The sequence below is a fragment of the Tauraco erythrolophus genome, chromosome 7 (genome assembly GCF_009769465.1).
Source record: "Tauraco erythrolophus isolate bTauEry1 chromosome 7, bTauEry1.pri, whole genome shotgun sequence".
Classification (NCBI taxonomy): Eukaryota; Metazoa; Chordata; class Aves; order Musophagiformes; family Musophagidae; genus Tauraco; species Tauraco erythrolophus.
Window position 1 is genome coordinate 53419180 of NC_141471.1, and position 15337 is coordinate 53434516.

At 38.3% G+C, this 15337-nt stretch overlaps 1 protein-coding gene across 1 annotated transcript in view; it reads right to left on the minus strand.

Annotated features, from left to right (window-relative positions):
* Positions 1 to 15337, minus strand: part of ADCY1 (adenylate cyclase 1) — a 153201-nt gene that overhangs the window by 107658 nt on the left and 30206 nt on the right. The window lies entirely within an intron of this gene.

Consider the following 15337-nt stretch of genomic DNA (forward strand, 5'->3'; position numbering starts at 1 on the left):
TTTTGTTTTACATTTCTACTCAGCAAAATTTTTTAAAAAAGGCACAAAAAAAAAAGCACTGTCTTTAAAAATTCTGCCTCATTAGCCATGTCACAGATACCCCTTTCCCACAACTCAACTACAGTGAAACAATTGTAGCAGCTACCGCAAACCCAGGCAAGCAATACTGCACAATACAGAACTTCACTTCTGCTGAAGTTAATTTCTCTCACAATGATCTGTAGCTTATCAATTTCATTCAAACATCAGTTCTTTCATCAGCCCATTGGCAGATCTGTCCATCTAGTAAGGAGAGCATTATCTTCAACATTTGTTCAGTTGTGAGATACCTAGAAGACCAAAATTATTTCCCTATGCCTTCGTAAAGTAGGGATCTTATTGTCCCTTTTTTTTTTTATAGTTGAGAAGCAAGGCACTGCCAAAATCTGTGACTAGATCAAACTGTGCGCCCAGGTACCCCAAGCTTTCATATTGTGCGGTTTGCACTTGGAAAATCTGCTTCTCTTCCCATAGCTATACTATTAGAGACCACACTGCATTTTTTTTTTTGAAAAATCATCCAAAATATTGTTGATGTTTTGCTGCAGCAGACCTCTCGGAAGGTGCTGAGTGCTTTCAAATGGTGGCCTTTGGCACAAACCGAGCCCTGCTGCAATGCCATAAGCAGGGACAAATAATTGATGAAGGACATGTAAAAGACTCAACTGCCCCGAGTTTTTTTGTAATGTTTTCACTATATGTGATAAAGTTAGTTAGCTAACCTAAATAACTCAACAGTGGCTTGCACACAACCTCCCTATCCAAGACAATCCTGTCCAAGTTTCTTGCTGCATCTCTGATGTCTGAAACGTATCTTCAGATGGTAAATTCTGCAATGCAATGCAGTGTTTGTTTAGAAAGGAGGCAATAAGGACTGTTTACCCAATATTTTTTCAGTCTCATTCTCCATATATACTCTAGTTACTACCATAGCATCATAATAAAGATTCACGGGACTCAAATTCCAAAATTTCAAAAGTCAGCTGGCACATAAATTGGCCAAGATTGGGTATAATAAGAGCAAACAAAGACATTACAGCAAGTAATACGATTCATGTTAAATTCCTATGCACTTAAAATAGTTAATAAAGACCATATAACTGACATGAATTTCTTTATTCAAAGTATACATTTAGAGCTAACACATCTCTACCGTTTCACAATCCATTAGTGCAAACTGAAGAGGAGACCACTACCCTTGTTTCAACTGCATAGTCAGACCAGCTGTGCCAACAACACAATCAAATTTAAATTAAAAAAAAAAACAAACCACTGATGTTGTTGTAGAGAATGCTTACTGACTAATGGGGCTAAAGGCTTGAATTCTGCTAATATGGTAAGCAAAGATCCAAAATGACATCCAGAAACTCCCTGCTGATTTTGGAGAGCCTTTGGGAAATGTTTCACCCTACAAAAATAAGAAGGAAGTTTCTGATGTGTGCAACTAATGGTGGTATATATCTCCATCTCCTGCGATTTCAGTGTAGTGAGGAGAACTGAGAGGTTCATTCTGGGTGTGTTCTCCAGATCTTCACAGATTCACAAGTCCTCCAACTTTTACCTTCATTACCTATTTGTTATTAGTTAATGGGACATCAGCAACAACTTCCCTGCAAACATTCTCATCAGCGCAAAAATCAAAGGATGCCCTGTGACAATAAAGGGGGCTGTGCCTAGTGTGTGGTTTTTTTTTTCTCCTCAGATACCCAGAAGGAAACAGTTATCTCACAGGAGCTAGCACCACTGAGGAACAGTGTCACAGCTTCCTCCTGAGAACTGCAAAATGCGGGTTCAGGTGTCATCAGTCAGAAGAATTTCAACCTCAGAATCTCGTATACCAGTTACACGTCACTTCTCAGAAATAGTAACACAGGTAGTAAAAGTTTGAGGATGACAAGCAGTACACGAGCACATAATCTCATGCTACAGGCTGAGCATAAACAGTCTGCAATTGCTATCCTGCTGCTTTATTTTGCTTTATCACAGAGAACTGTTTGAGGTATATCAATTTTCAGCACAAGGTAAAGCCTACTAAAATGAAATTACTGTAGAAATTCCAGCAGTATCTGACTTTTAGGGACATGAATGCGGCAGCGCTCACCTTATCCCTGCATTTTATCATGCTGAAGTGTAGTGACAACAGTGTATTTTAAAGCTAATTCTTAGAAGTGCAACGGAGTAAAAATAGAAAGGATTTGTAAAGGCTGTATTCAAAGGCAGTAGAGAGAGTCCACAGAATAAACAGTTGAGACAGTTACAGACACTGCAACTGCAAAACCCTGTCCATATACAAAATAGCTGTTAACAACACAGGGCAAAAAATTAATACTGTCTTTATGTGCTGATATCAGAGTGGCCCAAGACAAAAACAATTACACCTAGAGAAAATAAAATTTAAAAAAAGAGTCAACTCAGTTCCTGGTCTTCAACTGGAAGCAGTAAAAGACCGTGTACTGTAACAATCTGCCAGCTGTTCTGGGGCTATCATTACGACTTCACTTGGGCAACGGTGATCACCTGGACTGGAGGTAACCAGTAGGTGGGTTCCTGCAATCATACAGCCACTTTCAGACTCAGCGGGGTAAGTCATTTTCCGACACACTTTGAACAGTTTAAGATAAAACAGAGGCTTAGCTGTCAGCTCTGGCCTGCAGGGAATCTGGAAAAGTGATAAAGCAAGTAAAAGATTCATAGATTTCAAAATGTGAGAAAAGAAAGTAGGGCAGATTGTCTCCCGAGGTAACAGTTCCTTCGCTCCACAGCCCGTTTTCTGCTTAATTACTGTTTTCCCCCCAATTGCAAACTACATATATCTCTCTCTCTAGGTTTCTCAAATACATGCTGTTTCCTGGTCCCTTTAATTTTCATATGTAAATATATACCTCTACATATACACACATATCTACATATATAACTTATACACATTATGTGCTGTAACTCCAGGAAAGATTGAGAGACTTGCTGTTAAAACTAAGCATCTCCGAAAAAGGACTGAGGCATCCAGAACTGCTGAAATGTCAAGGAATTTAATTTTAAATCATTTCTACATTATTCACTATACTACTGCTTAGTAGCAAAAGGAGTGCTTTTCAGGTTTCACCATCACCTTCTATTTACAGAACTACCAAAGAAACAGTTTACTTAATGCAAAACAAAGTGACTCAGACATTTTTGTGCTGCAGCTTCTTTCAAACAATGTTATTCTCTCCTTCCGTAATGAGATTACAGGTCAGCCAGAATAAAAAAAGGGCATCAGGGTCATGAAAGCCTTTTTTAAACTTTTAAAAATTTATTTATTGTCACTGAATCCTGTATTGTGCATTCTGCATATCTGCAGCACTTCAGTACGAACATCCTGAGCTTTACGTTTGTCTAGTCCTTAATAGGGTACGTTTTCCATCACTGGGTGTCAATTCTGGTATGGTTCATTGTGCTGGCTCTAGACAGGGTTAACCAAAGACAGACTTCCAAAACAGAGAGCTAGTTCTTGTGGGCTGCCTGGTCAGTGAAGGAGGAGTGGCAGCTCCAGCAGGTATTACTACAAAATTTCTGTCTCTCCTGTTTTTTTTCCTCCATTGACTTTCTTGGTTCTCAAGTTACTTTTGGTACGGAACTCAAATTGTGCAATATAGCAATGCCCATCAAGGTGTGAGCAAATAATTCTGGAGGTAAGAAGCAACTAACCTGCACATGCATACATATGGCTTGAAGAGCTCAATTGAAGACCTCTCTTTTTTTCAACCCAGAATGATCTCTCACTTCTTGAGTGTCCTTGGGATTAGTTGAGAGACTTCGAAGAGTCTCTTGAAACTTTTCTTTCTATTCCAGAGAAATTTTATTCTCCTCTTTTTCATTTGAAGTAAGAATCCTCATGAGTGCATACATGCATGCACTTGCTCTCTCTCAAACAAATGGTGAAAACTTCTTCTACATGTTATTATTTGCCTTTAGAGAGGATTCTGCTTACTCAGCAGACTAATTCTGCTATCAGCAAACAGTTGTATAGCAGATGGTTCAAACCTGAGGCTGGTTTTCATTGTGGAGTAGCTTTCTGTTTGTCTCACAAAATTGCCTCATAGAAAAATGTGCCTATTTCACAAAGGTGTAAATGACTTCCGGATCATTCGAAGACTTTTTTTTCATGTGGATGGATACTGAACTACTTAACTGAAGTAGACTAAATCAGAAATATAAAATTACCAGAGAAGGAAAATTCAGGAGACTCCCTCAGAACTTCACTGTGCTCTCTAAAAGCTGGGCTTGCAGTGTGAATGAGACTGAGAAGGGATTTCAAAAGTTACCACTCCCAGGATTATAATTCAGTGGCTAATAATTGATATTCGATTTATTCTCAGCAGCATGAGCTCTCACGATATCCCATGAAGCAGAGAAGAGAGGAACATGTAGGGAATGCAACTTCACCTTTCAGGTGAAGGTTGAAATTTGCAGAAAAGACAAGACCAATGCTGTTCGCATATGTCTTAATCCTCAGATACCTGATAAAACAAAAGGTATGGAGGGCTTGAATTTTACCTCCAGTTTTCTCTGTCAATTGAATTTTACTGCAAGTAATTTCTGTGCCACTATTGTTGTTCCTGTTATGCAGACAATGTAACATTTACTCATTCTGTCAAAATACTTTGAGATATGGCAATGAAATGCATTACTGTAAAATATGAATATCTATTGTGAGGTATGCCTCTAAGGAAAGAGTCATGAACAGCTTACCAAAATGAGTCAGTACTTCCAATATTAAAAATCTTGAAGAGCAAGGCAAGACTGTGTTGTTTATGAAAATTGTTGATATCATGAACGAGACCTTTTACAAGTCTTTTACCTTAAACAAAAATTGTTTCTCTTTTTCCTGTTCTGGAAATTGTTACTATTAGAGCAGCACTTTATTTACAGCACAAGACTGCATAAAAAAAAATGCACAATTGCCTCTGGATCCTGACATGGTTTTAAGTTTAGTAATTCACTTAACCCACTTTGCAACCTTTTGAGAACACTTAATTACTATGCCTACTCCCTCCTTTTGCTGAAGTGCTGTAACACAGGAGCAGAGAACATCTCCTTAGTTCCTGACTGCATCCCAAAAAGCACACCCTCCTATCAGAGAAGGCAGCTGAACAAATTTTCTCCAGATTAAACAAACATATTTCCATTTCGAATAAATGTCCGTCTCTTATTTCTGTTAGTTTTTATCCTAACCAGTTTATGCCACGAACTAAGAAAATATTGTTCCGCTGTGCTGTTCTCTATGGATTCTGTCTTCATTCACACCCCTCCTGAATCTACAGCATGCTCTAAGAGGGGATTAATGCCTAGTTATTTCAGTGATAACGTTGAATGAGAACAGATGTCACTATTGAGGAAAAGACAGTAGTACTGAGGTGTCTATAGCCATACAAGTGAAAAGAGACTTTTAGGATATCTAAGATGCTATTTCCGTTAACCACAGGCAGTTTTTTTGAAGTGTACATACACAATGTGAAATTACAGAAATCCACTGCGTCTCTCCGTCTGTTTGCACATCTGTTTGACCAAAGTACAAGACGCAATCTATAAGCAGTTTAAAATATATGCCATAAACCTTTCTAAAAGATGGTCACTACAAAAGTAGAGTCAGTGAGAGCCCTAAAGATCCCCAGTGTTAAAAAATTCATTTGTTGCGTCTTTCTCAGAAGGACACGTCCTTTTAACTTGGTAACATGCACCTCCTTCCCACGTTATACACCGTTGGCTGTTTATCTGGTGCCAGAAGCACTTACGTCTGAGATTAAGTAGCAGAGAATTATGATGGAATATCAGAACCAGGGCTGACTGAATCATAAATTTTGCATCCTAAGCCTTACGTAGTACTGCAGCTTAAAAACATTCTGATAAAGATATCTGTGATTACATAAGACACCAAATATTTGTTTTGTTGAAGCCCAAACTGTCAACTGCCTACTCATCAACACTCTCTCTCAGGTGTGTGACATGAATCTACGACATTAATTTCAGGGTCCTGGTTTTGAGATTCTGAGCTGTTGTGCCTTTCTTAGTGCATTTCTGAAAGGTACTCATAATTCCATCATTTTTACCTTTCACATTAGCAACAAATTAAATCTTTATTTCGGTGTACCAAGACTTATGATTTTTTTTAATTTTATTTTTTATTTGTTATAAAGACAGAAAGAAGCACTTATGTGCAAGAATTTTGTTCTTATCTGCATCTTTTAGTCAAAAAAAAGGCAGCTGATTTTTAGGGAATAGGAAAAAGATAGAGGACTTACAGGTAATATATAACAGAGCACCGATATATGAAATTTTAGAAATAAGAAATAAAAAGACTGAATGGAAAACACTGTAAGCAGTACACAGGCTGAAATACCTTCAAGCATAACTTCTTAATCACTTCAGACCATTCCAAATAATGAATAACTTCGTAAAAGCTGTATTTTTGGAAAAAATAAAAGACCTAAACACATAGCAGTATTCTATTGGAAATGATTGGATCAACTGCAACAGTAACATCTGAAACTTGCCAAGTATAGTACTAGGCTGTTGCACTTCAGAAATTCAAAAAAGCAATAAGAAAACACTCTGATTTGTCTCTGTCCAAAACCTGATTTTATACATAATGTGTGCATACTGATACACACTTGTGAGTTCGTTCCTGACAGCGTATGAACAGTATTATTTCTCTTGGTTTCATATTTGTATCCATTAAGCCCAGTTGAGGTTAATATCAGGTATCTTTCCATATATCAAACCAGAACTTTAGAAATATAAATTACGAAAAACCAGATAGATAACTGGAGGTTACTTTTACACAAGGCAACAAACTCTCCAGAGCCCGCAGAAGTGCTGAGGCTATTGAAGACAGAAGAGAATATCTGAAGAATATTACATGTGAAGCAACAATAATTTCCCATTCAACCATACCAATCAGTCAAGTCTAGGTACACAACAGAACTGGCGGATCTCCGCAGTTTTTCACTATATGAGAGGCTATGAATGCCCCTCAGATAAGATGAGAGATATGATATCTCAGATGTAGCTTTCTTTTGCTGTTATATCATGGTACTGCACTCCAGAGTGTTCACAGCAGAACATGTATCTTAAACATAACAATATGATATCAGTCGCTTCCATCTGTGGAAAGCTGACACAATGAGCCACTCAGAAAAAAGTCAAAATATTCTTGCTAACTGGCTTACATGTTACATCCTACAAATTTCTTTGTGCTGAGAAGAGAGAGGCAAACGTTAACTTATATTTCTTTCCTGATTTAGCTGTTGCATTCTTTTATGGCATATTGTAAGTCATCTTAGAACAAATAAGCCCTCGGTTCTTCTGTTCTTTTGGGGTGGGTTGTTATGATTTGGGGTTTTTTTTGGACACTGTCATTGTTCTCAAGCATTAGGAACAGCTGAACAGCTGCTGTACAAAAGGCCTGGAATGTGTTGTCAAAGTCACTTGAAATAATTTCTATAGAAAATATGGCAAATATTTTTACCTATTTGCACGTTATTTGCTTGTTTAACAGAGTCCAGGCGATCAGCCCCTGAAGCTGATCTACATCAACCAAAAACCTGCAGCTTTCTCCCCTGTTCCTATTAGTTAGTATAATGCCATGTTGTGCAATTAGATCACAGTACAGTAATCTGTTGTCTAAAATCTGTTTGCATTTGCTGTATGCAATGCATGGTTCATTTCCAGTACTTGTTCTCCCACAAGAATCCATCTGAACATCTTAACACTATTTTGTTTTTTTTTTTTTTTTTAAAAGATGCAGTAATTAAATGCATAAAAATAAAGACTTGTGGGGATACACAGTCCAAACTAGTTTGAAACCTTTGGCGGTACTACAGTTGCTAGGTAACTGGACCTTCAGATCTCAAATGCAATTTTTCTTCATTTGAGTCTTGTGTGTGGCTGAGAAACAGCATGTAGCAGCACCAGTCTGGCACCTGGCTGCTTGTCGTGGCTTAACCTGGCTGGCAACTAAACACCACCCAGCCACTCGCTCACCCTGCCCCACCCCTGGGAAATGGGGAAGAGAATTAAATGGGAAAAGGGAAGGAGACTCTTTGGTTGAGATAAGAACAATTTATTAATAATTTAAATAAAAAATGATAGTGATATAATTATACTAATGATACTGCTAATAAACAATGACTATCTGTATAACATGATAATAATATACACAAAAAAGTGAGGCACAGTGTAACTGCTCACCACCCAGTGACCAACGCCTGTCCCATCCAGGCAAGCGGTCCTGAAACAGGTAAGTCCTGACACTGCAATCCTAGACAAGTCAGAGACTTGAAAAGAGAACAAGAGAAAGAGCACTCTGAGAGACTGAGAGAGTCCTACACAAGAGAAAGCGAGTCCTCAGAAGAGAGAGTAAACTTCTTACCAGTCAACCCTTACCTATACACTGGGCATGACGTTGCATGATATGGAATACTCCATTGGACAATTTAGCCCTCAATCCTAAGTGTAAATTCAAATCATAAGGGGAGTTGTGGATCCTTTGTCCTGGCCATGCTCCCCCCAGCCTGTTGTGTACCTGCACACTGGCAAAACATGGGAAGCTGAAAGGTCCTTGAGATCTCAGTGCCAACTGTAAATATCAGTGTGCTATCAACGTTTTCCTCATTAAAAAATCCCAGACTAAAAACAAACCACAGAGCTCTTCTAGCTGCTAAAAAGAAAAACTAACTGTCCCAGTTGAAACCAGGACAGTGCTGTAGACAGGAATCGTTTCTTATCTAGTGTACAGCTTTTAGAGTACAGAGACACAAAATGAGGCCACGGCTTCAGTCAACAAGGGGTGCCACGTTTTCACATTGCTCCTGTAACAACCCAGGAGGAAGACTGCCCAGCCGGAGAGGGACAGCCTCCTTCCCAGGCTCACATCCACGCTCCCTTTGCAACCCACTGTGTGCCACCGGCCAAGCGATCTCGCTATTGTCTCACGCTCCTGTGGCATGGTTTGGTTATATATTCATAAAACATACTCTGTGGTGTACCTCTCATGGGACCTGGCTTTCTGAAGACTGATAGCTATACACTGAGCTCCAGCACATCCTGGCAGCTGGAATGCACTTTCAGCTTTTCACTCAGGACCTCTCACTTGTCAGCTTTAGTTTAGTTGACGAAGTGTTTTCTGTAAAAACTCAAAAGTGCTCTAGAACACTTTACCGACAAACAGTGCTGGGGTGGAGCGCTTATTCTGCCGGCCTGTGACAGAGCTGGTGCCAAAACACGGGGCTTCCAAGTCCCTACTTGTTTTCTCCAATGGTTCAGGCTCAGTCTTGTCAAGCCTAGGAACGGTGCTGCTGGGGATGAAGTATTATCCCCAGGGCTTGCTATACATGCTGCACAGACACTGCACCATCTATTTCATTCTGAAATGGTGCTCTCCTGTGCTGTACCTCCACAAAGGGCTCCTGGAAGGTTGGGTGCATAAAAGCTAGGATATGCCACACCTGATGCTTAAAGCCTCTAAGTGCATTTTTTGAATTTAACTTCAGGGGACTTTGTCAAGATCTAGGAGACAGCCATGGATAAAACAAGGTTCCCAAGTCAGTGTACGTCAGTTGGGTACGATCACAGACATATCGCAGATGAGAAAATAGACACAGGCTAAATTCAAGCAGCTGTCCAAATATTACACTGTAATGAACTCATCGTTAGGAAATCATGCTGAAATGCATTATTTAAGGTCCTATATAGCAAATTCAAGTCACTTTTGGTAACCCAAGCAACGTCAGGCACACATTTTTCATATCAAGCACGGGACCTCATTTATTTCATGCCACTAAAAAAAGTTTGCCTCAAAAATGTCAAGAAGTATACAGAAGTCTTCCAACAAGTCACCTGCAAATTAAATTGAACTGAACTGCAAGGCCTTGGTTCTCACTCACTTCCGAAACACCTGGTCCTTTTCCAGATGAATGAAGGCAGCTGGAGATAAAGAGAGGAAAAAGTGCATACGCTGTTGCTCTGGCTGCCTGTGTACGTACTGCTAAGTGAAAACATGACTGCGTTAGGACTAAACTGATCTCAGTTGATTTCCCTTTCCACCAGAAGGATTGCCCGCTAGACCTGACAAATGTCCTCTTGCATCTCTTTTCTCTTTTTCTTCCTCTCCATGCAGATATTTGAAGCAGTTGGTGAATGATGTCACTTCTGGTCAAATATCCTGAAAAGATGAAAGTGTTTGCCTTGAGGAAACTATTTTCTATTACATGGAGCCCGTTCACTTTTCTCCTGTTGTGCTTTACAACTTGCAAGAGCTGCCTCTGCAGATAATAAGATTTTCGGTCTGCAGGGTCATTTAAGCCATGGTATCTTCTGTCAGCATTGGCACTTGAGAGCTTTAATACTGTCAAAATTGCAAAGGAGCAATTTAAGCAGAAGAGAGTGAGAATGCTAGCCATTTCCTTGTTGAACTTTGAAAATTATTTTTGCAAAGAAAAACCAGCTCTAGAGCATGTCACTAAGCAACTGATCAAACAAGAAATTGATGGAAGATTTAAAAAATATATTTCCGGTCACATTTGCACTCAAGAGACTTATTGGGAAAACAAGAGGATATACCTCTGTTTAATGATTCTATTTGACAATTGAATTCATCAGTCAATGATTTCAAAAGAAGCCAAAGAAATTCTAACCAAAGGACCAAACTCTATCCATTTTCAGTTAGTGATCCTAAAAATCAAGTTTGTTGTAAGAACCTCTACGCTGTACGATTAAAAGTAGTCTGAGTGTGCTAAAAAATGGAGGCGTGATTCCGTGGTTGGAAATTTGGGTAGTGTTCCAAACTGATTCATACAAACCTCATTGTTGGATCAGAACCTTAGAAAGAAAAATATGCCAATTTTGTGAGCAACAGGATGCTTTTAAAGACATATCATGAGAACACATGACTAACAACTTCCTGGGTTATATGATGATCTTGTCATGTGTAGGTTTTCTGGTTCTGTTTTAAGGTAATATCAGTTGAAAGCACAAAAACAATTTTAGAAAAAAGTCACAATATTGTGAGCGCCAAGCATTTAAAAACACTGAGCTGAACCATAGAAATAAATCAAAATGTTAAATCACAAACCTGGAGGAGGGTAAAAGATAACAGGACATAAATCAAGTAAGTTTCTGGAAGAGAATAAATAAATGGGGTAAAGGGAAGATAAAAAAAGAAAGAAGGAAAATCATGAAAAAAAATGAAACTGAAACATGCCTACTGTGAGCCGAAGAGCAAAAAATAAGCGGGCTAGAATTACAGATATGATGCAACTTTTTTTTTTTTCCTTTTGCCAATATCATATTTTGTCCTGCCTCATTAGAGAGGGATTTGAGGGGTTTTTTTTTTTTTAGTTGAATGAAAGACTATAGATAAAGATCATGGGCTGCTATTTTTGGAATTGTGAATGAAGTGCCTTCCTGGGATTCTTTTTGCTCCTATAGCTACCAAAATACTCAGAAACTAATCCCAACTTTCTTTTAAACAATGAAAGTCCTCCTTTCCACAAACTGGTAGGGTCTGTTTTCTGCTTTGAATGTCTTGTCAGTTCTGGTTAGCTTAAGGCTGTCCATCAAATTAAGAATGTGCAATCTTAAGAGAAATGGTGCTATTTCCATGTACATATTATAAGAGATTGCAAACCGCAGAATTTAATGCCCCGAAAGAGACAAAATTGGGATTTAACTGAGCTATTAAGAATTCTGAAAATTATAAAGGGGGAAAAAAAAAAATACATCAGTAGGTTCTTATTCTGCTTCAAAACAAACGAGACAGGGGAGACAATATGTTAAGCCCCAAAGCAAGATGTTCACTGGTAAAAAAATAATAAGAGTCAATTGCAACTACTCTAATATGCCGTATTATGTCATATTACATCTTTCGTAACTGTACACAAATCCTCTCTTAAGGGTTTGCTGACTGCACTATTTTTTGCACAAAGAAATTAAAAAATAATAAGTATGGAATACAAGACGGACTCTTTGGTGCAGCTGTACTTTTGCTTTCCTCTGGTGTGGGCTCTGCATGTTCTTTGTCTGACCCCAAAGATGCAAGATAAACCAAGGACTGTGACTACATTTACAACAGCAAGAAAAAGGTTGAACAAGTGTAGACCTACAGCTGGAAAGAGGTGGTGCTCAGGATGCCCAGACTATGTGCATTTTGGGAGAGGTTACTTTAGATCAGCTCTAGCTTAGTCCTGTGGACTGAACACCAGTCAGCCCACCTTCCACTGAAGTCTCTGGTCTTAAAGGCAAAAGATGCATTACCAGAATACAGACAAGAGTCAGGGTTTTTTCCTCCCCCCAATACAGCAAAATATAGAGATTACTTCTTTGAAATGACCTCCTACCCTGTAAGTCTTAAAGGGCTTGTATCATAAAGACTACACAGGTACAAGAAAAGATGGCACTTACACCACAGAGATATGTGCTGAATCATGCTAAGTGTAAATGTGTATGAAGTGGCTCATAATAAAAGTAAATATAGCACTGTTGCTTATACTGTATGTATATGAGTAAGCTACAATATACACAAGTCTGGTGGATGCTTATTACCCTATAGCAAAGCTTTGCCACCTACAGAAAGATTAAAATATTAATCAACTATTCATTCAATAACTTGTCAACCATTTTAACATTTTCTAATGTCTCCCGATAATAGTAGTCTCCTGAAATAAGCAGTTCCTAAATCATTATAGGATGATGTCAAAAACAATCCTGGAAATTACAAGTCTGTGAGAAGGGATTTAAAAATGAGATATGTGGTATTGAATTAAAGCTTCATAATAACTGTGTGGATATTTAGAATTTTTTTAGACCAGAAATGTAAGTAAGGAAATATAATTTCCCAGTATGCTACTTCTCCCTTTTTCTTTTATTCCCCTCTTTCCGTACTTAAGAATAAAAATGGATGCGAAACATACATTCTTGCAACAACAGCATAATATTAGTTATATTCATTTTTATGACTCTAAAGAATTATAAATATTAGATTATGCTAATGAAAGTTTGATTTACTGTTATCATTATTGCACTCTTAATGGAGGTTTCTGATGTGAAGATAACGATAATAAAATTTAAAAAAAAAATAAATCTGTTATGTCAAATCCTTCAAAAATTTTCTTGGCCAGGTTCTGATGCACTGAGTATCTCTTGGCTGACTGCCCCAAATGTCTGACACTGTATCCACACTAGCTGTTCACAAACCCTTTCGTAAGAAATCCTAACTTACAGAAACAGATTCATTAGGGATAGTTCTCCTGCCTTCAGAACTAAATACGGGTAATCTGATCCTAATTCCCTCAATGAAGTAATGTGAAATATTTCTTAAAAGAACATGGCATCAAACACCGTGCCATGGGGTACTTGAGCTGATAGCAGAAGTTCATTGAAGACCCTTCAAAAGTTGGAGGTGTTGAATTAGTAATTTTGGAAGAGGATGAAAAATGGGTCAAAACAAAACTAAGAACTGAGGAATTTTGACCAGGTGGAAGATCGCACAGTTCAAGAGTACACATCCTTTGCAGGTAAAGTAACAAAAGATTACTTAGACTAAGGACAGCTGCAAGGATAAATATGAAGAACAGCTTGAACCAGTCAAGACCCAGCTAAACAGAGCGTAGAAAGTAGGTAGTCAGATCAAATGGGTATGTGCTTCTACATCAATACAGAACGGGGAACTGGGATGAATTAAAACTGAATACTGAATGAGAAATATCATATTAGAAGGATACCAGAAAGAAAATAATCAGTGGGATACTGTGTTTCCAAGGTGCAAAATACCTGGGGAAAAAACAAGAGGCAAAGTCACTGAAGTGGTCCTATGCATTAAGGAAGCATGCAGCCCAACGAGGTAATTACAGTTGATACTCAACTGTATTGAGATGTAACAGAATGGATTGAGATTTGATACTTATGTACAAAAAGCATATTAATAAAGGCAATACTATCACAGCCTGAGGAAGATGGAAAGTGGGAGTAGTATGGCTCACCTAGGAGGTCTCAGAGAGGCTGTCACTGCAGAGTAAAAGTAGGCTCTCATTCTCATGCAGACTCTGTATCTATTAAACTGGACCACGAAATTAAGGCAAACTTTTTGATCCCATAAAGAACTGCTCCCTGAAGCAACTAAATGTGGAACCAACAAGAGGAGAAGCACTCCTGAACGTTATTCTGACCTCCTCCCTAACACCTGGTTCAAAACGCAACAAAGTATAAGTAAGCACAAAGTTCTTAGAAAGATCCTTGCAGGGGAAAAAGAAAAAAAAAAACAAACAACAAACAAACACACAACACAAAACAAAACAAACCCACAAACCAAAACAAATTAAAAATCTACAATAGTGTTTGATTTCAGAAGGAGGAACTATTGCTGTTTATAAGGAATGCATCAGGGAATCTCTCTTAGATTGGACTATCTGTAAAAAAAGTTCTAAAACAGATCCCCAGATGAGAGGGATCAGATTGCCAGGATCAGGCTGTATTCTGCTGGCCATTCCTGCTGTATGACATTACTAAACTATTGCTTTTATATTGTGCAAGGTGGTAAAAACTATGAAAAACAACAGAATGTGTAGAAAAAGCATAGTCAGGGAAAAGTGAATTCAATGCTTTTAGGGGAAAGGTACGTCTGTTCACACGAAGTCTGTCTCAGTAGGCATTTTTATTTAAAAATTAATCTGAACTAACACAAGCATCAATCACAGGAATGCTGCTTCTGTTCTCTTTTAGGGTTTCCAGCAACTTCTAGCACTACTTCTCAGTAAGTCCAAATGACAGCTAAAACACCAGTAAGAGACAAAATCCATGATGTTCCTTCAAAATTATGGCAACTTTAGAGATATAACCTTACTCTTTACCTTGAGCACCAGTGCAATTATTTTGATTACCTCTAAAACCTCAAACGCATAGTCTGTATCAGTGGACTAAATTCTGCCAGTACTCACCTCAATCTGGTTCACTTGCGTATCTACATCAAAGTCAGAATGATAGTGTGCGTTCCACCTTAACAGCTTAAGCTTCCACAGTGTAATCTTAAGACTTAGTTATTGCAGCTGTGTCAGTATTGCCAGCCTATCTACACATCTCAAATATTTGGAAATTTGTTTTAAATTCTGTGTGGTGTACTGTTGCATTTGCTATATTTGCCTTGCTTTGGCACATTGAAAAAAAAATTTCTTTAAAATAGGCATATTATCATACTGAGTAACTAAGGGGTCTATTTTATAGTCAGAATTAACTAAGCACAAGAACTGAGGCAAGGACTGATGTTAAAGTT